The sequence below is a fragment of the Myiozetetes cayanensis genome, unplaced genomic scaffold (assembly GCF_022539395.1).
Source record: "Myiozetetes cayanensis isolate MyiCay16 unplaced genomic scaffold, myiCay2020 scf3, whole genome shotgun sequence".
NCBI classification, from domain to species: domain Eukaryota; kingdom Metazoa; phylum Chordata; class Aves; order Passeriformes; family Tyrannidae; genus Myiozetetes; species Myiozetetes cayanensis.
This window is the reverse complement of record NW_026087521.1, coordinates 46,309,114-46,331,650: the sequence shown is the minus strand read 5'-3', so window position 1 is coordinate 46,331,650 and position 22,537 is coordinate 46,309,114. Positions and strand designations below refer to the sequence as shown.

The 22,537-nt window shown below is 35.8% G+C and overlaps 1 long non-coding RNA gene across 3 annotated transcripts in view; it reads right to left on the bottom strand.

The window, feature by feature from the left end:
* The window catches only part of LOC126644291 (uncharacterized), a 96,497-nt gene that overhangs the window by 23,577 nt on the left and 50,383 nt on the right, over positions 1-22,537 (bottom strand). For all 3 annotated transcript variants that reach the window (XR_007629906.1, XR_007629904.1, XR_007629905.1), the window contains exons 6-7: positions 14,326-14,529; positions 11,873-12,056 (exon numbers count right to left, since the gene is read on the bottom strand). This is a non-coding gene — a long non-coding RNA (uncharacterized LOC126644291). The remainder of the gene's footprint in view (positions 1-11,872; positions 12,057-14,325; positions 14,530-22,537) is intronic.

Sequence of the window (22,537 nt, the reverse complement as noted above, 5' to 3'; positions counted from 1 at the left end):
ATTAAAGTCTTAATTAAAGGATCTCAAAAAATATACACAGATACAGAAGAAATTTATAACCAATTTTTTTCTCTCACAATTTCAACAAAAAATTCAATGTTGGTTGATCACAAGGAGAATGCAAACCTGAACATTTGCATAATCAACAGTTGCTATCACATGAATAGTTCTGTCTTTCTAAGGTGGAAAGTGAAAATATCTTTCCAATCAGTACTTGTTTTAAAAGAATTCTCTGAAATGCAGACCTTAATGATTTGGGCATTACACTTTGACCTTTAAACCTTTTACTTATTTTTCAAGAGTAAAATTTCAATCAAAAGTCAAAAAGCATCTCTATTCAGTGTATTATTGAATCCTCTCCAAGTCGTAGTCACTATAAATAATTATTTAACAAAACTGAATCTTGATTTTGGTACATTTGTTTCTTGTTATTAGAACTGATTTTGGGACCCAAAACATATGGGTGAGTAAACTGCTTGGCTGTCCTACAAAAATATAATGGAGATGCAGCCAAGGTTCTCCTCATGCTGTTCATAATCTCATCAAGCAAAGTAGAGTTGATATAATGCAATTCAGATACCACAGGTTTCTTTTTCAAATTTTATATTCCTAAAAGATTAGTGTCTTTTTTTAGGCCTCAGACTTCACTCAGAGTGAAGTTCACTCTCTGTAGATTCTACTCCAAAAATTTAACTCTAAAATTATTTAAATCTAGTAGTTCTGGTAAGAAAACTTCTTTTTAAGGCAAGGCTTTCTTTAACATTTACCATTAATTTAGGGGGTTGATCATTTATTTAACACAGTTTTGGAGGACTGCATTTGGCTTTCTGTGCTGACAGAGCACTGACCCCTCTCCAGCCACGTGAAAGCTAGACAGCAGTAATATGCCCTTTATTTTTTGCTGAATTCTCTTTTTTGTCAAGTGAAAATAACCTTTCAATTACATTAAATATATATATACAAACAGGTATACATCTGTAAGTACATCATATTTTACAAAAGTCCATAGTGAATGGCCAGGACCAAGGAGTTACTTTACTTTGTACCGTACAAGGTAAAGTATATACACCTGCCCAAGAGTCTTCATTGAGTTAAAAACTATAATGTTTTGATTATTTTGTAGCTGTCCATAACAGCCTTGCAACATTTCCTTATTTGTTCACTTATGATATACTTGGCTTTGACAAACAGCACAACAGTTAAAATGGTACTGTTACGCCTCTCCTGTATGTCATGCTATTTATATGAATGTATTCTTTTTTTCTTTATTTGTAAGTAACTGGAGCCCCCAGCTCATTGCAGCCCAGACTACAGTCCACCACATTCTTCACCTTCCTCCCTCAGAGGCCTTATAGTAGATCCAGATGAAACAGAAGATGGAAATGAAAGAGAAACAAAGCGACTTGCCTAAAAACTGTCTTTTATCCCTCCTCTACCCATGCATGGACATACAGTTTTTGTTAAAAGAGATTAAAGTCAGTTTACGGAGAAATAAATTGTAAAAGTAAGGAATCAAAGTTCATACTATAATGAGAAAATGGGGAAAGAGTTATGACTGTGGTTAAGATTATGCGGAACATTTAGAGCACGCTCACACTGTTGAAGGCAGACTCAAGTTGTGCAGATGCAAATAGAAAATGACAATCAAAACAAAACCATTTTAAAGTTATATGATCCAACTGGGAAGAAAAAAAAAAGAGGAAAAAAGAAAGAAGAAAAGGCTAGGTAATGATAATACCAAGATTTGACTTTACACATCTGAGAACTCATGTGCTTGGAAGGAAATATTTGGCTCCACTGCGAATTTGGTTGAGTCTTCTTCCTTCTTTCCAGAAGTACAATTTCTATTCTCATACCCGGAGAGAAAATTAAAATAAAAATAGTTTCTATTTAAACAGTCTGATACTATTCTGGAGACTAATAAGCATATAGATAATTTGCATCTAAGAGAAAGAGAATTTTTTTTCCAGGCTATTTGCAAAAGGGACACTGGTAATTGTTGGAAAATGCTCCAAATACCCCAACAGTGGTCAACCAAAGTGGAATTGTCAAGAAAAAGAAGAGAGAGATGGTGAGAGTTTTGATAAATTTCCTGTGTGATCTTTGCAGCCACTTTGATGGGCTATGTTTTCATACATGCATAGACATGACTATGCCAAATATAGATAGAAACACACTTGCTACACTATGCAAACCACAACATTCAGAGAGGCCTTTCCACTAGTTTAAATGCACTTAGGCATATTTTTATGTGGTCATGCAATTTTCCTCCTGAGAATCTGTAGGTTTGGAAAAGCTATTATTCAAAAATTGTGTCTCTTACAGTAGATATTCACCCAAATGAAATGTTCTACGTTTATGGCAACATAAAAGTGTCAACATACAGATTGGTTCATAGCTACCACAAAGGCACAAAATATCACACGGGTACACTCACACAAACACTCACACATAATATCTACTAGAAGAGAGGGTTGCAGCACCACTACCATCAGTGGCCAGTGTAAATGGAGGAAATAAATGAGGGACTATCGGAGGAGATGCAGTAAGAATGAAGTTATGCAAGGACTAAAAGAAGACAAGAACTCTCTATATAACATGACTGACAAAGGAGCTAATACAGTAATCTAAGAAGATAAGTTATCTACATAGCTTGAGTCTTTCTTTCTGGGCATTTTTCTGCATCGATATGGACAACTACACAAAAAGCAGAGTATCTCTGATGTGACAGAGAAGACAGTACTGGCCTCCTCTATTTTTCCTTCTCTTTTATCTTATGTAGTTTTATATAGTTGAAAATAATTTTAGACTAAAAGCAGATTGTTTGCAATTTGAGTAGGGAAATACAATAGGAACAATTTAGTCTGTCTTGAAGAATAGGGAAAATTTAATAAATTTAATTTAAAAGTAGAATTAGCAAAGACAAATTATGAGAAAAAGAAGAAATTTTTGGTTATCAGTCTTGATTTGATGAAAGTTTGCAGATAACACACAGTTATTGCTCTTGCTTTTTTGACATACCTGCCAGTGGCTTGTAATATAGACATGAAGTAAATTAATGAATGAAAAACTGTAGGTTGAAGCTGGCATCTGAGCAGAAGAGGGATGACAGCATCTAGCAGAGAAAAGCATATGGAAAACTTCACATACAAAGTGAGTGTGATTCTGTGACAGCACAGAAATAGTTGATCCAGTAGGAGTTTGCAAGTCTTTTTGAAATCCATGCTGACACAAGACAGAAAAAATATTCACCATTGGTGATAGTACTTCTGGATGTCTAGAGTAGCCTACTAGATTAAAACAGTTTGGTTTTACCTTTAAAAGGGAAAAAACCCTTTCTTTTTAGGAGCATAGCCTTTTTCATACTCTATTAGAAAGAAACAGCAATTGTAATACAATAAAGACCAGAGAAAAACTCATGGCCAGCCTAAAAATCTTTAAGTAGAAGGGAAATACAGTCAATAAGAAAAATCAAAATTACCCAAATTGTGTACCAAGCATAAGGAGAAAGGGACAGAGATGAAAGAGGATCAGGGTAAATGATGATGTAAGATACAGTCACAGTACAGAAACAGAAGTCAGATCGAAAGTAAAAATAGCAACTGGACTATAAGAGAAAAAGAGCCTGAAGAAGGGGGACACACAGAGCCTGGAAGAGATAGAGGATTTCATTTCCTGAAGGGTCCTGAAGAACCCTTTACACCAATGGATACTTTGAGCTGGAACATGAAGGAGAATGAACATATTACATATGCTTCCAATTTTTGGGGGGAATGTTAATTGCATACAGTTATACAATTAGCTTCAAAAATAGGAAACATTCAATTTTGCAATAGATTTAAACAAAAACTGACTTTTTAAAAAAGTTCAGATGAGTAACTGAGCTGTAAGTTCTTTTCTGTAAGTGAACTGTAAGGTGTTCCTGAAAATGTATAACAAAAGGACTAGCTCAGAACACATTAGATCTTGAAAATTTAACATTGCAAATTGGAATAGATGTGGGAAATGTAAAAAATTATCTATAAAAGCAGAAGATGCTTTTTCACTTGTACTTTATAAAAGACTTTTCCAATACAGCAGTAGCATTCTTCTTGTTTTGAAAAGTACATTGACAAGTCAAAGAGGTAGCCCACAGAGCCAATACTGACACATTAATTGCTTGGAAGACCAGAAACATTGCACTGGTTTTGCAAGAGAAAAGAGCTGGAATCAAGTGGAAATATCAGAACAGAGGGGATGACTATATGTAGTCACTCAACTCATTCACAGAGAAGAACCCAAGACAACACAGTGTCTCATCTTTCCTCCCAAGTCAACCCTGTATGACAAGAATTACAATAATGCAGACTGCACACAGCAAAATAAAAGCCCATAAGTATTTAAGAAATGGACGAAGAGAGATTTTCTGCATTACAACAGGTTGGTCTTTCTGTTGCAGGAAAATGAAGGGAAATACAACATGAATGGTCAAGTAAAGAGCAAGACAGGTGAATTCAAATCAAAGATACATATAATCAGTGCTAGAAACCACTTCTATTCTTAGATGGGCTTTCCCCTATCCAGGGATGTAATGTCAATAAATTATGCATGCATGTAAAACCTGCAAAGGTGGCGCTGAGTGAGGAGAAAGATTCTTTTTCTTTTCTCTTCTTTCTCCTCGGTTCATGTCTGCAGTTCATGTTAGGTACATTTCATCAGAACCAAATCTCCTGGGTACTTCAGATGTTTTTAGGATGGTGCTCACATCCATAGCTTTCACGTCTCCTGCTTTAAAGTGTTTCAGTTCCAATAGACTGAAAGAGATCTATTTTCCACAGGAATTTGATGGTCACTCAATTTTATTGACGCAAATTCTTTTTGAGGTATAATAACAAAACAGGCAATTAGTCATGACACTACTTTACTTTTTCCTTCATGATTTTTTGTGTCCTTACCTGAGGGTTGACTGCACACCTCATAAGTATTAATTTATGGTTAATTGGTTAATTGGTTAATTTATGGTTAAACTGGTTAATTTTGGAATCAGAGGCAAAGCCGAGAGTAAGATATAATCTTATTAATGTTATTGTATCTCTTTACTAAGCAATTTTGTACATATATTATAGAATGCATAGTTTGGACACAGCAGGTGACAGCTGTTCCATGTCAGAAGACATCGAACACATGTTTAGTTTGCTGGATGGAAACAAAAACCTGATGCAATGCTAAGTCACTTTTTGCAGCTGTATCTTGTAGACGCCCTGAGTAGCAGCTGATCAACCAACTGAATTAAAGGTTACAGAGAGGTAGAAATATAATTTAGGTTCTGTATTTTCTCACAAATAATTCGCCTGCTATTGCTGCCACAGATTCTGGCCTGAACTATTCTGAAGGCCAAAAGCAAATACTGCAGACTCTTTTCTCACTGATTTTGCTCTCAAATGATGATTGAGTAAAGGTCAAAGTTTGGAGAGATTTTCTGCATCAGGTGCTGGTTTTCTTAAAACCTCATTTTCTTTGAAAAAAAGGCTTTCATCTTCCAGTCTACTTGAAGATCATCACCTGTCTAGAAGAGCTTGTCTCTGAAACATTTATTTCAGAAATTTGCTAGTGAGAACAATCATTGGATGCAATTTTTCATTATTTTTTCAAACTCCATCTTAAAACTAGTTTGGATTTGTTTGCCTCTTGCCCTTTCTGTACTCCATCTGGAAGGTGATGCTTCTCTCTCTTTCAGCTACACCTTGCATAAGGAAGTCAAGCTCTATTGAGGGTGGTGAAGTACTTGACATTAAATGGTCTAGTATAACATTTTATGACTCAGAGCATCTGATAAATGTGATTTATTAGGGATAAAAGCTCTCTACTAGGTCAGATGTCTGGACTGAAGAGACATTTCATTACAGAGGATCACTCATATTTAGCAATTGTAATAGGAATGAAGCGATTCTTTTATCATAGTGGTCCAAATCTGACTTGCACTACTGCTGTCCTCCTCTTCAGCCTGAGCTAATTGTCAGCTGAACAATGAAGGTACCTGGGACTAATTTATTTAGGAATATGTTCCATCTGTAAAGCCTACACTAATGGAGTATAAGAGAGCATGACTAAAGGATTCAGGTATAAAGTTTAGGAGCTCAGATAATTACTTGCAGAAAATATTATCAGCTCAATACCCAACAACTTACACAAAAAACAGAACTATTGAACCTTTTGAAAAAGGAGTATTGTGTTCACAAAACTAGAGTAACCAGGCCAAATTCTATTCAGCATAACTATGAAATAACAGAGTCAAAAGAGTTCTCTCTCCCATTGCAACACATAGAAGAAAATAGATTCTTACCAATTTAGATCAAAAGATCTGACACTTTACAACTATAACCATAGCTACCTACATTGAACCAGGTCCATTATGGATATCTTGAGAACATTTATGCAGAAACTGTCCAAACAAGAAAATGAGAACATCACAACTGTAATTATTATTTTGGTACAAATAGTTAGGCACAGTACTTACAACCCTTGCTTTTCATTTTGACAAGACATTGTGGGAAAAGCTTCTGATGGAATTACTGAGTTTCACATGGGAGCTGACCTCTGAATATTTAAGCTCTTAAGAAAAAGAATTAATGGATTGGAGACTGGGTATATGCTGTATGGCTGCTGATCTATATTAAGAACACTTCTGCTGTAGATATTATTTTGTACTACTTTAAAACTTATTTACAGTTTTGCATCCAACTGAACTATTAAGAGGGATTAAGTGTATTAATAGAATACCTAAATCTGTACCGTTCTAAATAAAATTAAGAAAAGACCTTGTATTTATATTTCACTCCACAGATTAATGTAATTAAAATCCTTTCAATGACAATTTGAAACACATAGCCCAATTGTCCTCTTACATAAAAAACTGATATATTTTTCTTATTGTTGCAAAAGGAGAAATCTCTGTTGTGGCAATAGATCTGTTACTGAGATCTACTTAACCTTTCCGTTACTTGACTTTATTGCATTTACAGTTTAGCTTTATTAAATTTGCAAAATAGTTTGTTTATCTTCATTCTGGCAAAGTAGGTGCCTACAATTTGCGAATATGTCGGTCAAAAATAGACCAGCTAGCTGTTCTTGGCTGACACACTGTCAAGGCACACAATGAATTCCTCCCTTCTCTCTCTCTCTCTCACATACACACACACACACATGCACACACACACTTTTTTCTCTCTCACATACACACACTCAGAAATGTATCCAGTAGAGTGAAATATTCACATTAATACTGGAAGCGATGGAGAAGAACCACGGTCGACATCCCATCTGTTCACTTGAATTAAATTTAGAATTCATATGTAATATAGACATTTCTGTCTGAATATCATAAAGCTCTGACACATTCAGGCTTTCATTAAAAAGCTCTGAGATGTGACTTGAATAACAATCTGTCTTAGCTAATTAGTATTTTCAGTTTAGCATATTCACTTTCAGACGTATTGCTGTTTGCACATGGTAATTTAGGTAAACAGAGCCCATCCACAGCTGCATCAATTAACACTGCTAATCAAAACTGAATTCAGGTAATTAGGCACATTTATGCAAAAAGTGTGTAATTTGTGGGGAAAGCTGGATTCTTCAGTAATATTTCAATAAGTAGGAGTCTCTTTTTGCAAATAAGGCAAGGAAATAATGGTAAATCAGCTCTAACATATACGTGATGCATACTCAGTGACAAATACCTAAATTAAATCTCACTAATTGGTCTGTATTTTCAGCAATTGGACAATAACTTTTTCATATAAATGTTTTCCTCAGTGTTTCTGCATGGAATAATGGAATAATTTCTGATGAAAGTTTTAGTGTATTTAAAAGTTAATGTTTCCTCAAGCAGTTTTTGAACTGTTGAACATGATGGTCCAACTTCTTCTTATTTTCAGTCAGACAAATTTTAATGAAAATGCCCTCACTTAATTTACAATTTAATTTCTTCAAAGGAGATATATTTTCATTTACTTTAAAGAAAAACTTCTAGACATTTCTACAACCATGCATTTCAAGAATTTAAAGTAGGAAATACTTCAAGAATATTCTGCCTTGACCTACAGAGTTTCATACTCTTTCCTTCTCTTTCCCTCACCCAAATCAAAATTTGAAACCCTCCAAACACTGCTAAAATAACCCAACCCCAACATTTAAGCAGTATAAGAAATTGTATATTCATAAGAGAATTTTCATTTCTATTGAAACGGAAATAAGGAATGTTCATTGTAACATTATGCTCCAAGAGTTTTCACATGCAGCTATTCAAATTATTCAAATTCAATTCTCTGTTATGCACACTTTCAGAAAACTACACAAGTCTGATGGACAAAAAATGCAATTATCAACTTGAAGCTAATTTTCCAGGGTAAAAAGAAATACCTAGGCAATTATTGATTTTTAACAGAAGTCTAAAATCAATCTACTATTTTGTATCTTCTTCCTGATTTGAGGCTAACTTTGCCTGAGGAATATATAATAAATTTTCATTATGTGCAGATTTGCAATATGGAATATGTAGGTTTTGCTAAAAACATCATTGTAAAGAAAAAATCCTTTACAACTTTAAGATCTAACCCTATATAGCTCTTGAAATTGCAGTGTGTTTTGCTATCATACATAATAGAGTGCATATATCACTGTTCAGAAAGTTTTCTCTATACAGAAAACTGTTTTGTTCCATTATAAAAATGCTTAACATATGCTGCAGTTAAAATGGTCTTAAACCTCCAATTTTCATTTAGTTATTGGTAGAGTAGCATATTGAAAGAATATTGACAAAAGAGTTCAAAAGGAAAATAAAGCTGTTGAAGGAATAAAATTTTAAAGTATTTCCTATTCAAATACTCTCAATGACTACCGCTAATGGTAGAATGTTGAACAAGATAATTTCTAAACAATTATCAGACCAACTTAAAAACACGTGCAGTTCCCTATGCCCTTGTCACTAGGGGCACTGGTGAAGGGAAACAACATTATAACTTCACCTTTTTCCCATTCTTCCCTTGCAAGAGAAACACTCACCTATATGTATATCACACGCTAAGCAGCTGTCCAATCTCTCATGTGACTTATTAACATTGACATACAGTGAAGATCATCAAAACAGTCTTATGTGACCTGCCTCTGAAAGAACTTGCCCTGCTTGATAAATGCTTTTCAAAAGAGCAAAACAGAAGGTGTAATGACTAACAGTGTTTATTTTAAATGTTTTAGTCCGTAGGAAGGGAGTATAGTGACAACATCCTAGCCTCCCCCCTCCTCCACCTCCCACATTGCTAGTACTTTTTTAGCCTGAAGTAGTCAGATATAGTAAGTATTCCAACAGACTTTCCAGAAATATTTTACTATGCTGCCCTGTCTGTTCTGCCTGACCACATTGGAAAATATAAGCAGACACAGTTAGGAGCATCTCTTCACTGAACCCATATATGTATATAGGATACATCATACTTCATCATGGATTTTCCTGATGCATCTTCCATTTGAAAATTTTATGTCATGCTAGAGGATCATTATTTCACACAATTTGAAAGGGATTTTTGATGTTGAGGTTTAATAAATATATGGTAGTATTAGTTGATAACAGACTAGGGTATAATGGCTATCTCAAAAAAAAAATGCTATATACAAAAGTTGGTTGGTAAAATATGTAAAAGGATGGAGGTACCTTGATACTAAAAAAAAAAAAATATTGGATGCTATATACCTACTATCGCTAACTAAAGTAACATGAATATGTATGACTACAAAGAACCTATAAATATTGTTTTCCTCAATTTAAAGAAAAGTTTCATCCTACTCCAAGCACTCAAAAGCATTTCAGAATTATAAGAAAAACAATAAATATTTAAATAATTAAATATTTCAAGTTCATATTTATTTTCTCCATAGAGCATGCAACTCATTATTCATAACATAAAAACTGTTGAAATATTTCATGTGCCTGGTATTCATAGGGTTAATTCAAGGACATGCAAAAATGTTTAGTTTGAGAAAAGATAAAGCAAGAGCCAAAAGCCAACAATTAGTACTCTACACCTTACATAAGGAAAAAAAAGCTCAATAATTTACAAATGTTGAAGGAAGCGTTAGTTCCATAATTAAAAATCAGGCAGAGATCCTTTTGGCAAATGGATCTCTTTGTTAAACATCCCACTAATCCAAGCCTGAAGGTATAATTCAGTACCCTGGAGTATCCCCTCTATACTTTTGCCAGCTGTTCCATTTAGGTCACTCCACCACAAGTTTAGCTTTTATCTATTCCTCACTTTCTTCACTGGGTCCCAGAAGCAGCAACCCATCTCTCTGAAGGCTGTTTAAAGTGTAAATGAAAAGACGAGACAGAAGTGAGCTGGTATCTCAGGGTCCTTAATTTCTGAACTGCAATTCCTTGGACTTCCCTACCTTGACAGATGCAATACGAAATCTTCCATGATGAAAAGTGAGGAGAAAAACTGAATATGGAATGCAGACAGCACATTCATTATCATTTTAATGCCTTGCAGCTGCATGAAAGAATAGGAGATTTTCCTGGGCAGAAAGTCCACTCGAGACCAAACAGTTGCAGTAGCCCTTCTGCCCTTCAGCCCAATTCCCAGTACTACTGCTGCTGGCATGCAAGGAAAAACCTTCAAAGAGCCATTTTATCTCTTCTCAGGTGGGCAGGAAGAGGTAGACTCAGGGAGAGGAAGGAAAAAGAAAGAAGAAAAAAGTAAAAAGAAAAAATCCATGGTAGATCCAGTAAAGTGCCAAGGACCGTGAAGAGTCCTGGGTGCAGACCCGACCCACTTGTCTCCCTCCCCTGGACCAGCAGGTGGAGGAAGGAGACAGTAATGCTTCAAGGGCTTGTTTATGCAAACTAAACCAACCTCAGGTAACTAAACTGTTTCTAATTTACCACTATTTCAGTGCTCTTAACAAATACGTAATTTCTTTAAAAAAGCATCAAAAATATGCGAACTGGATCCATTTATAATGGTTGTAGTCAGCGTAAATTTAAATGCTCTGAGTCGTTATAGTCCTCCAGAACTACTTTTAGACAGTACGCTGTTTTGTAGCAACACACTGATCTCTTACACTGGGAAAATTAAGAGTAATTCATTATAAAACAAATCACTGCCCCAACATTAGTTTGTCTGGTAAAAAAAAAAAGAGCAAGGCAGATACTCTGGGAAGAATTTTGAGTGTTCAACTTCTAATGAAAGACTTATAAAAAATGCAACAAGCGTATTGCTGTGGTCTTTCCAATTTAATATGAAGTAATAAGGTTCACACACAAACATACCAACTGTAATGTGACTCAGAATTACAAAATCAATTTGAAATTTGGTTTCTAGGTGTTCAAATGCTGCTCAGTAGTGCAGCCACTGTGACTCCGATGATCATCTGCGTGACTTTACACATGCAAGTAATCCCACAGGCTTTAGACAGCTGCTAAGATAGTGTCCTGATCCTACACATCCAGCACGATGTACTAGCTCCAATCTAAAAAAAACCCCTTGTTCATGTTTGTTGGAAGGATGGGAATCACAACCCTGAAGCAGCACAGCAATTCACACGCACTCAGCCTGAACTCGTGGAAGTGCTCTGTCAGTCAAAAAGTGCAGTTTTGGAAGCTCATTCATCTGAGTTTCAAGGATTAGGGAAAAGGAAAAAAAACCTCAAACAACATACATGTAGCTTTATTTCTAATTCTGCAATGGTTCGCATCCAAGCAGCCCAGCTTCGAGAAGCTGCCTTGTGAGGCCAGGCAGGGACCCTCACCTGTGTTACGCTGCCTGCCTGTGCATGCATCGGCTGGCTCAAGGTCTACACAAGCAGATAAAGCATATCCACCGTGATTTGTACTGCTTACCTGGCTGATGTGCTTCCACACGCTCCTGCCGACATTCCTGCATGTGAAGGTCCATTGCAGGCAGCTGCTCCCAAGTTCAGCGTCCCCGTGGCAGAGCTGCTCCGGCGGGAATGAGCAGAGCAAAGGCAAGGTGCCACTGGTCAGTTCTACCACAGCCCAGTGCGCTGTCTGCAATCACATCTCACTAAGTGCAAAAGGAAAATTAAAACGTTTTTTTCTCTTACACTTAGAACAGTATGCTGTGTCATTCGTGTTTGCATTTAAATTGGACAGAATAATTTACTGCTGGCTTTTAATTTCAGAAGGGTTAATCACCTCAGCAAAGGTCAATCAAACTTTAATCTCCAATAAAATTGCAGTAGCTTCAGTCACCTGCAGGACATTTATTATATTCTTATTTCCATGCAAAAGAATGCATCACTAATCCTCTAATTCTTTACATTAGCACATTTGCCATTAACATTTTACTAAAATTATTAATTCCTATGAAACTATTACAAGAGCTCATTTCTACACATCTCAGAAGATAATCCTGTTAAAAACCAGCCACATCTACTGTGACATTGCTTTAGTTGTCTGCTCTAATCCTCACAACCGTTTGATACTCCAGCCGAGTTCTAACAATGCACGAAGTCTCAATTACACAAAATATTACAGGGTTTAGTTTAGAACAACAATATACTGTTTTAGTAACTTAATCTTCCCTATTGTCTGCAATCATAATGTTAATCTATTTTGCCACTGTTCACAGCATTTTCTATTCAAAACAAAATATAGATTTTTAATTTTGCTTAGCAAATCTTTGAAAAGCAGTAGATTTACAGGGATAAGTTAAAACCTAGAATCCATTACCAAGAGTAGGAATAATAATGATGATAGGAATATATTTCTGGCCTGCAAAGAAGTATTTCCTCACAAAACAGAAGACTCTTTCGGGGAATAGCCCATTAGCAAAAAAAGAAATTTTTAAAAAATTATATATAGTTGGTCTTCTTAGTTTGGTCTAATAATTAAGAACAATTTATCTGCTATTAAATTGACTGAGAATTGAAAAATCTCTCTGAAAAAATTCAAGTCAGGATTAGTTTTAAACTACCATTGCAATAATATCATCTCAAAACTTGAAAATTATTTCACTTGAAACAGAAAATTATCAAATAGAAATGAGCACATCTCAGCAAAAAGTTGGTTTTAGGAATACATCAGCTATTTCAGCTATACAACAATACATTCCTTCAAAATTCTACTGCAACAATTCTATCTGAATGCTCAGAACTAGTTTACCTGTAAAGATACAGAGAAAAGCAACAGAAAACTCAGGAAGAGCTCATTACGGTACTGAAATACAATGCAAACAATTCATTTCCCAAATTTTAGAAACTGGTACCAAAAAGTCAAAATTACTTGGGCTGAAAAATACTAATACTACCAAAATAAATGGGTTTCCCTTATCCTCCTACCATGGCCATATCAGCTCCTGTGAGGAAGAAATCTCACATCTATTTAAAATGGATTTTTTAGCCATAATAACATTTTGACATACCGTAATGTAAATAAACTGTTCTTTCCCATCCCAATATTTCCTTCTGTGTCTCTCTGTGTCTCTCTGTCTCCGTCTCTCTCTCCTCTTTTTGTTTTAATATATGGCACACAGACAGACACACGCCCTCGTCACTGTCAATATGCACACTCATTAGCAATATGTCAGGCTGGCATTTTCAACACACTCCAGAGCATAACTGAACTACCACACAGAGCGCACACACACATGTAAAAATACAATTGCACAGAAAAAGAGCTCAGTGGAATAATTTTTAACTTGGGAAACTAAGTAAACATAAAAAAGGAATGAGATTCTAAGCCAATATTTTACAAAGATGCTGAGAAGTGAATCTCGAGCTATAAGCACCGATGCTGCTCTCCTTTTACACACACAAACACACAGACAAATACACATACACAAAAGAGAGCATTTTACTAAGACATTCTAACACTGAATTATGGACACAAGAATACGGGTTTTTCCCTGTTGTTGGGGGTTTTTTACACCTTTTAAATTACATTCTAACTTGAAGTAATGAATGAAAATAAATATTGCAAAACATAAACCCAAACAACTACAAGTTCCTAGAACATAGACTGTCAACAGCATTTGTAGTCCTTCCAACTGAGAAATTAGCTCTGAAAACAACTACATACATATTTTTTGCAAAAAGCATCTGGCAAGACACCGAAGACCACTTAGAAAGGGTGAGTAGCACTGAACTACAGTTTTGATTATTCACCTTTTGACGCATTGATAAAGCATATTCTAGATTGCCACTGCAACTGCTTTAAAATACGACAGAATAGCTTCACGTGGCACTCTGAAATGAAAGGTAACATCAAAGGACCATGTATTTCATTTTTCAAGAGAACTAACAGTGAAGAAATGTATAGGGAAAGAAACATACCTTTAGTTATCCTAGTGAAAGACTTTTCAGCACATCTACATAGTCCTGCGGCTCCACCAGTACAAAAGTCAACACTGCAGCGCTTCTGATCTCTGTGACAATGGCATCATACTGCCGGCAATTTTTTCGATTAAACTTCTCAGACATGGTAGCAACTTTGTTAATTATGATATTAGCCAGCTGGCGGATACAATCAATCATCCACTGTAAGAAAGCCAGACAAAGAGACATCTAATCATTGCAACCAGAGGAGATAAATTTTGTTCCTTTCTTATACGTGTCACAGATTCTATCCCTCCTGACCCTCTACACAGCCATCGACTGTCAAATTTAGATTCAGCAAGCTCCCAGCTTTTCTTTATCCCTGCCTTAGATCTGAAACTCCTGGTTATCAGGAAGACAAGCGTCACCAGCTGTCTCAGAACAGGAAGGCAATCAGGTGGATAGTACTTATTATCTCTCATTGCCTTCTGAGGAGCAACAAGATTGATTTTGGACCAACAACGCATCCAGATCTCAGGCACAGCTACTACAGTATCAAGTCTACAAATGCAGTGCATACGTAAAGCTGACCTCAACCTTTGTTAATACTGCATACCAAAAGTTTTAGGGCTGCTCTTTTTGTTTTGTTTTGGGTTGGGTTTGTTGGGTTTTTCACTTGTGTTTCGGGGGGAATTTGTGGGGTTTTTTTGTTTTGGTTTGGTTTGGTTTGATTTGTTTCTCTAAGAAAACTATTAAAATACTTTTTTCTTCACAGTTGCACTGGATATTCTCTTATTCATGGCCTCCTTCCCCCACCTCAGAAAATCCAGGCAAGCAGACCACACCGTTTCTCAGGGGACTCTGTTTCACAGTTGGATAGTCTTAATTGGGCCCACAGAAGCAGTTAGCTCCCATTAAAGGCTTCTCTGTATACATCTTCCTCTCAACTAGTCTGATCGTACATAAAACCCCACTAGTGAAGACTACACTCTAGAAGGTTAAACACTCAAATATATTATAAGCTCAAAATATAAAAGAATCCTAACAGAATTTGAGCTGATAGTGAATTTCAGCATTGCTCTAGAAAACAAGAATATATTTGAACTTTTTCCTTTACAGCATTGGCCAATCATGTGCTCTTACTCCAAGACCTTTTTTTACAACCTAAGTATGTTGCAAAGTACTGAAAGGTAGTTCATGTGAAGTAGAAACAAGGGTTACAATAGAATAAAAGCTATCACAGTAATGCATTCTGGTACAAAAATACCCATCAACTAACTTGATACATTTCAAAATGCCTGCTGACCATTCCATTTAACTAAATGGAACAGAATATATTAATCAATTAATACAAATTTATAAGGGCATGCAAAAATTTTTATGATCAGTCTTGGATTCATGGTATATTGGCTGCCCTGGCCCTTGAACCAAAGACTGCTTTTCTGAAACCATATATTTTCAGAAAATATGATCTTATGTTTATTTCTCCTTAACTGAAAGCTAGTTTAATATTTAAGGTGGTATCCAGCAATACTGTCTCAATTGTGAAGAAGATGCTCTGGACTTCACAGCATAAAATTATCTGGTTTTAGTAAACCCATTGAAAACAACATTTTTTTTTCTTGAAAGTTTTCACATGCAATTCAGCTAAAATTTGCACATTTTCTTGAAATCCAAACAGAAAATATTGACAGTTAGAAAACAGCAGCTTGTGGGAGTAACAATTACACCCTGACCTCACTCCCTTGAAATTACAGTGTGACCTTTGCCTGCTTTGCTTTTCAGAAGTCAAATTTTCTTTTATGTATCTCTCTTATTTGGAAAGTTTATGGTGTTATGGTGTTCATAATTCATTATTAAACACAACTAATCGCTTTCTGATATTTATTGGAAAGGATCAGGACAAGAAAATAAATCACATCCTGAAATTTAATGTCATAATTTCATTTATTCTGGATGACTGATGAAATATTCATCCAGCTTCTCAGGCAGATATTGAAGACTACACCAGTTCCACTCTGCAACCTATATCCAAATCATTAACAAATTGAGATCTAGCTCAAGTACCTCCACAACACATTGTCACCAATGCAATGTCAGACACGCTGTTAAAAACCTCAGTCATAGCCCAACTAAAACGATCAATTCACTTTATTAAAATATCTACCACCAAGAGGAAGTTAAGGAAGCCCTTTGTGAACTATTCAATCTCAATTCTATTGCTGTACTCAAATCAGATCATGCTTTCCTTAGACAGCTGTTAAATATGAAGAAGTAGTCTTGATCCTAGCATAGAGCTTTAAGGCAAGAGGAAATAACTGAACACAACAGATAAATGAGGGACTTGGGAAGGACATAAAAACAGGAGGCTGCCATACCTACTGATTCATTTTTCTGGAAGGTGAACCAAAATCATCAGATACATAAGGCTATCCACAGTCGTATCTCCACTCAGCCACCAGGACAGACCTGACTAGGTTTCTAAGCTGTCAGAAGAGATCTGAGCTGGCAAAACTGGAAAACAAGAATAATGGCCTCTGACAGACACAAACTGACCTGACTGATTATTGAAGAGAAGTATGAAAGGAGAATCAAACCTGGCACCTCAGCAGCACTTACTTTTGTCCATTTTCAATAATTACATCCAGTTTTTCTCTTATTTACACTTTTTTCTTCTCAGTTACTTCAAATTTCACTGTGTACAAATATAGAATTAACTCCATCTACCCTCAGCTATTATAAACAAGGCAACTAGGCTGATCACTATGTTCTCCTCTGTCATAACTAGGATGAAGAAGAGCATGATAGGAATCTGCTGAGCATGAATTATTATACCTATTTCCATACTTGGATACTGGTGGAACAACTCGTATACTGGATGTACTGTCTCTCTACTAGCTGCTCTGAATTCAGTTTCAGCCCTGCTTGGAGCAGGAGGCTACACTAGTTGACCTCTGGAGGTCTCTTCCAAGCTGAATTATTCTATTCATCCATGAACTGTCTAAGACAAAAGCAACATAAATAGTAACATTTATGAGATGATCCATATTACAGGAATTAGATATGTCATTTTTTCAGGAGGGTAGGGTGTCTCCTCTGAGTATTTTGGCCCCCACCTTCCTCAAACCTTTTGAAAAAGAAGCCTTTTTCAATGTTTTTTTTCTCTTGTCCATTGAGACAAGAGGTTCAGGATTATTACAGGATTTCCACATTATTTGCTACATTCTGAGAACACAAAAAATTGCAAAGAAAAGCAAAAAACAAAAATCATACACACACATAAAAAAGCAAGTATAGAAAATACTAGGATCCATTATCTAAGGAAAAAAAAGAAGAAAAAAATAAATATTTTTAAACATTTTGATCAATAGTCACAATAGTATTTCACAAGCCCAGATGGACATAAACACATTTAGTTTCAGTTATGTATACCTATTCATAAGCTTAACCTTAAAAATGTCCATCTAATAAACCTTCCATTTGTACTCTTATAAATCCTGTAAATCTTCCATTCAGTACCCTGTTACAAAACATTAGGTGAAATTAAACAATAATATATGTAAATTATAAATTTAAAATACTGAACAATGTAATGAAAGGAACACTCTTCACATTGCAATCCAGTGGGTTTTAAATTACCTTTTAATGCTCAGCAGCTGCTAATTAATAAGGAGCCTACACTTTTGACTGTACTACAACACACAAACTAGGAGAAGGGAAGGTACAACACAAGGGCAAAAAGCCGGTGCTAAACGGTGCACAGATACCAGTCCTCAGGTTTAGGGGAACACGTACCAGAGCCCAGGTCCAAGGAGCGACATCTGCCTGCAGTGAACCTCTTCCTGAAATCAGGAGCTTTGAAGGCTTGGTGACACACTGACCCTCTTACTCAGTAATTCCTCCCTCGCTCCAAGAAAGAGCATATGTAACTACAGACAGAGAGCTTATGGTATAGTTTCTCATTTTGGCACGTCGCATGCATCTAAAATAGTCATGGATATTTTTTTTTATTTTATTTTTAGCAGTGCAAATCAAGACTTAGCCTGCACCATAATCTGCATGTGTATTCCACTGAAAAGAATGAAATAATAAAATTTCACACTGCAGAACAATGTCTGCAAAGGTCACACGTATCTTCTCAAGAGGGAAGCGCCACGAGGCAGATGTTAAGAGGCCACATGTTGTGTCAGTCCTCAGCACAGAATGAACAGAGGTGAAATATTAATGCACTGCAAGAAAAAAAAATCTTGCCTACGTTCTAGGAACCAACAAAGAAAGAAGAAGGGGAAACATGACATTTCTCCACCCGGATCATGATAAACAGGTCTGGTTTTATCCCACTTTAATATTGTCAGTAGACATGAACTGAAGGAGTGATATGACCAGATACAGATGAGCCTGAAAGCAGCGAACTGTTTTTCCTTGCTACTCCCTTTTTCTTGCACCAAAGCTCCGCTATTCTGTTACCTACACTAGTTGTCAAGCATACCTCTTCTTAAACTGACCAGTAAGAATATATACACTGGCTCAGATACCAGCATCCTGCCTCTGACAATGGCCAGTAGCAGGTGTCCAGGAAAAATGTCAGGGCAAGCAAGGAGCTATTTCTTTCCTGATGTACGATCCAAACTTCTGACCAGACATGGCACGGAAGTTAACAATGTCAGGATGGCTTACTGTAAATTTTAATACAGTTATCCTATGTAACGGAACGGCAAAAATCAGTACCAAGGGTGTGCAGTTAAATAACTGATAACACATTTGTAAAACAGGAAGGCTTGTGTGAATAAGAAACTAAGACTGAGCTGAAATCTAAAAAAAATAATTCTACTTTAATTTGTTTTGTTTAGTTTGCCTATTTTTTAAAAAGGCAAGTAATTCATTAACATTCAGACTAATTATTCTGGACTGGGGGGACACGGGATTTGTATCATTCTGTAAACATGAGACAATAAAAAAACTTGCACTGTCTTAAGGGAAAGATATTTTTGATATATAAAGTGCCTACCTAAAGAGCCCCACACTCGGTCAAGTGAGACATCTGAGCACCATGGCTCCAGGAGCTAGCAATAGTTCTTCTCTAAAGGCAAGGTTTGCACTATTTTACAGGAAACTTCTTCCCAATTTTGTGGTTAAAAAGCCTTTTCTACAGCCTGAAGGCATTTCCTATGCCAAAGTTCTCACCTGCAGTAAACTGAAACTGGGATGGCAGACACACACGTACATAGAACACAAATAACAACTGAATTTAAAAAATGCTTGTTCTGGAGACAGTAAAAAAATATGTTGGAGAAAACATACTGCCATGTTACAGCAACACAATCTCTTTAGATTATATGGTACTTATGTTTAATGTGTCATTTTATATTTTTCTCCAAAATAAAAATTGCACTTACACCTGAAGTAGACTCATAAAATTATCCATTTTGTCTGAATAAAATTGAAACATGTAAAATACCAACAATGTAGCAGAAACAAATTCTGGTATGTGATCAATTAGAGAGTTTGTAACTTCAGTGATCCAATCAAGGTGATGTAAGCCAAAACACCCAACTGACAGGAAAAAAAATCCAGCAACATAAAACACCAAAATTGTCAGGTTATAATTCATTTAAAAACAAAAAAGAAAAAAAGCACGGTGTTAATATAGTTACATTTTGGGTCTGCATTCTATGACAATAAGTCTCAAATTGTGAAACAGCCCAACACAGGCAGCCCGGATTTTAATAATTATATAAATTCACTTAATGAGTTTCTTTCAATACAATTAGTTAATTTCCAAGCAGATAATACTTTATACCTGATTCATTTCAGAGACTAAAAAGGCAATAGCTCCAAAGGCAAAGTAAAAAACAAAAAAAGATAACAAGGAGGCCAAGGAAGCCAGGTCAGAAATAATTTTTTTTCAAATTCTAAATTTCTTTCTTATACATTTTAAAACTGGCCTCCACATCAACGGCTGTTATCTATTTTTTTCACTATCAGAGGACAGAGATGCCTTACAAAGTCTTATATCAAGCACTACCTAAAAGAAGAAACCTAACAGTAAGTAAACCATAGCTTGGGGTTTGGGGTTTTGTTGTTTGTTTATTTGTTTGTGGGAAGATAATTATTATACCATGCAAAAATTATCAAATTAGCGCTTTTTTTGCAGCAGATGTAACTGCATCATATCAGTTCGAGATCCTTTTCCTTTTTCATCACAGAAATTATCATTAGGAACAGTGTTATCCACCTATGCCACAGTGAAATCAAGCCTAACGTAAGTAATTTTGTGAGGTAATGGTGCTGTGTTCCTTTTAAATCAAGTCTAACAAGTTGAAAAATAAAAATGTTGCTGTTTCCCAAAAATTAGTCGTTTATGCTTTTTTTTTTTTCACTTATAAGGATGGTATTTGTAAAAAGCTATTAAAAGAATCCCCTGTAATGTGACTGAATGGGTCATATGTAGTTGACTAATGAAGCATCACTGGAGGATGTGTCTCCATTTTTAAGTGAAGGTTTCCCCATTACATAACAATCAACTACCCCAGGCTTTACCACACCAAACAGGGAGGTGGAAGTTCTGCATAAGGAGCCCTATCCAGAGAAAGAATTTTTTTTTTTTAAATGTTCTATGTCCAGATGCTGTGTACCCCCAAAGGGTTTCTAAGACAAAAATATGACCCGTATATGCAGTAAAATAGTGTATAGCTCTGAGTATGCCATACATGTAAGGTGCCTGACTGCACTGAAATCTATCAAATCTCTTATGAGCAAAGACTCTAGATTTTAGCTGTTGCAGACCTCTTTGCTCACTCAAAAATGGTCTTGCCAATCTAGCATTATTGATCGTGAGAAAAAATAAATTGCTACTCTCACTTAAAACGGAACACTGATTTAAATCTTTTTGAGAACAGAATTTAAACTCTATTGTATAAGTACAGGAATCAATCATGGTACCAGAAAATGCTGTTTTGATAGTTTCAACTAAAAAGTATAACCAAAATTCTTCATTCGCTGGTTTTGTTTGAAAAGGAGTAATCCCTTGCTGGTTGTCACACTAAAACTTAGGGGTGGTAAAACTAAAAAAAAGATAACCAAAATGTAACTGTAACTCAGCATTTAATTGAGTTAGAATATGGAATTTTGAATGTTTTTAAACCAAAACTGCCTAGAGCAGAATAAACTCATAGTTAAGGAAAAGTATTACTGCTTAAGAATCCCTAAGGAGTTGCTTAATTTTGAACGAGAATTTAGAAAGGATGAACTAAAATATATGCTCATGTGTCAGGTTGTCAAGGTGATATACCTCAAGAAAGTTCTGCATTCTACCAGCTCGGCAAACTACTGCTCAATGCCCCTAGTTCAGGTGTCAATACCCAGTAGCAAACTACTCCAAACGTATGTACTGTCATATCCTATGATTCTTTGGCATTTCTACTATTTATCACAAATACCAAGTGCAGTAATCCATAAGTTTGCAAGAAATTACATTAAATGCTTTTACACATTCCGATCAAGGCCCTAAAACGCAAAGTGCCAACCAAAAAACAACATGGCTCCCTGAGTCTTTGCCTATGTTTTAAATACCCATATCAACTTAATTATCATAATGTTAAAGCTGTGCAATCAAGTTCATTAAAAATAAAAAGGCATGCCAAAAAAGAACAAAATAAAATTGATGGACTTCGGTGGAAAACAGTAAAATAAACAAAATAAAGTGCTAGCTAGGAGTTAGGAAGATCACGCATTAAGATGAAAGATGAAACAGATGCAATACACAACAAAGATCAAAGAGCTCCATCAATTCATTCTGAGAGTCAAAATCCAGCTGAGCATGGGAGCCCTGTCCGCATAATAAGAAAGGTTGACTAAAACATAAGGATTAAACAGATGAGCTGTCTCCAGTGAATGTATGGCACAGGAAGCCCTGCTGAGCCACTTGTAAAGACACTTTGGAATTGTACACCTGCTACTCCACAGTGAAACCTACAGGAAGCCAGCCTGGAAGGGGAAAGAAACCCACTAATGGACTAAATAGCTATCTTTAAGAGGAAAATAAAAAAAAAAGTCGATACAAGCAAACAGCAGCTAACAGATTTGCTCTTTTCCCTCCATTTCTTTTATTTATCAAATATTTCCATCACAAATGACTATAAATAAATTGTTATCACCATCCTTTCCCTTGAAATAAAAGAAAAAGCTTAGCATTTAAACTATGAACACAACCATCCATATATAGTGGCGT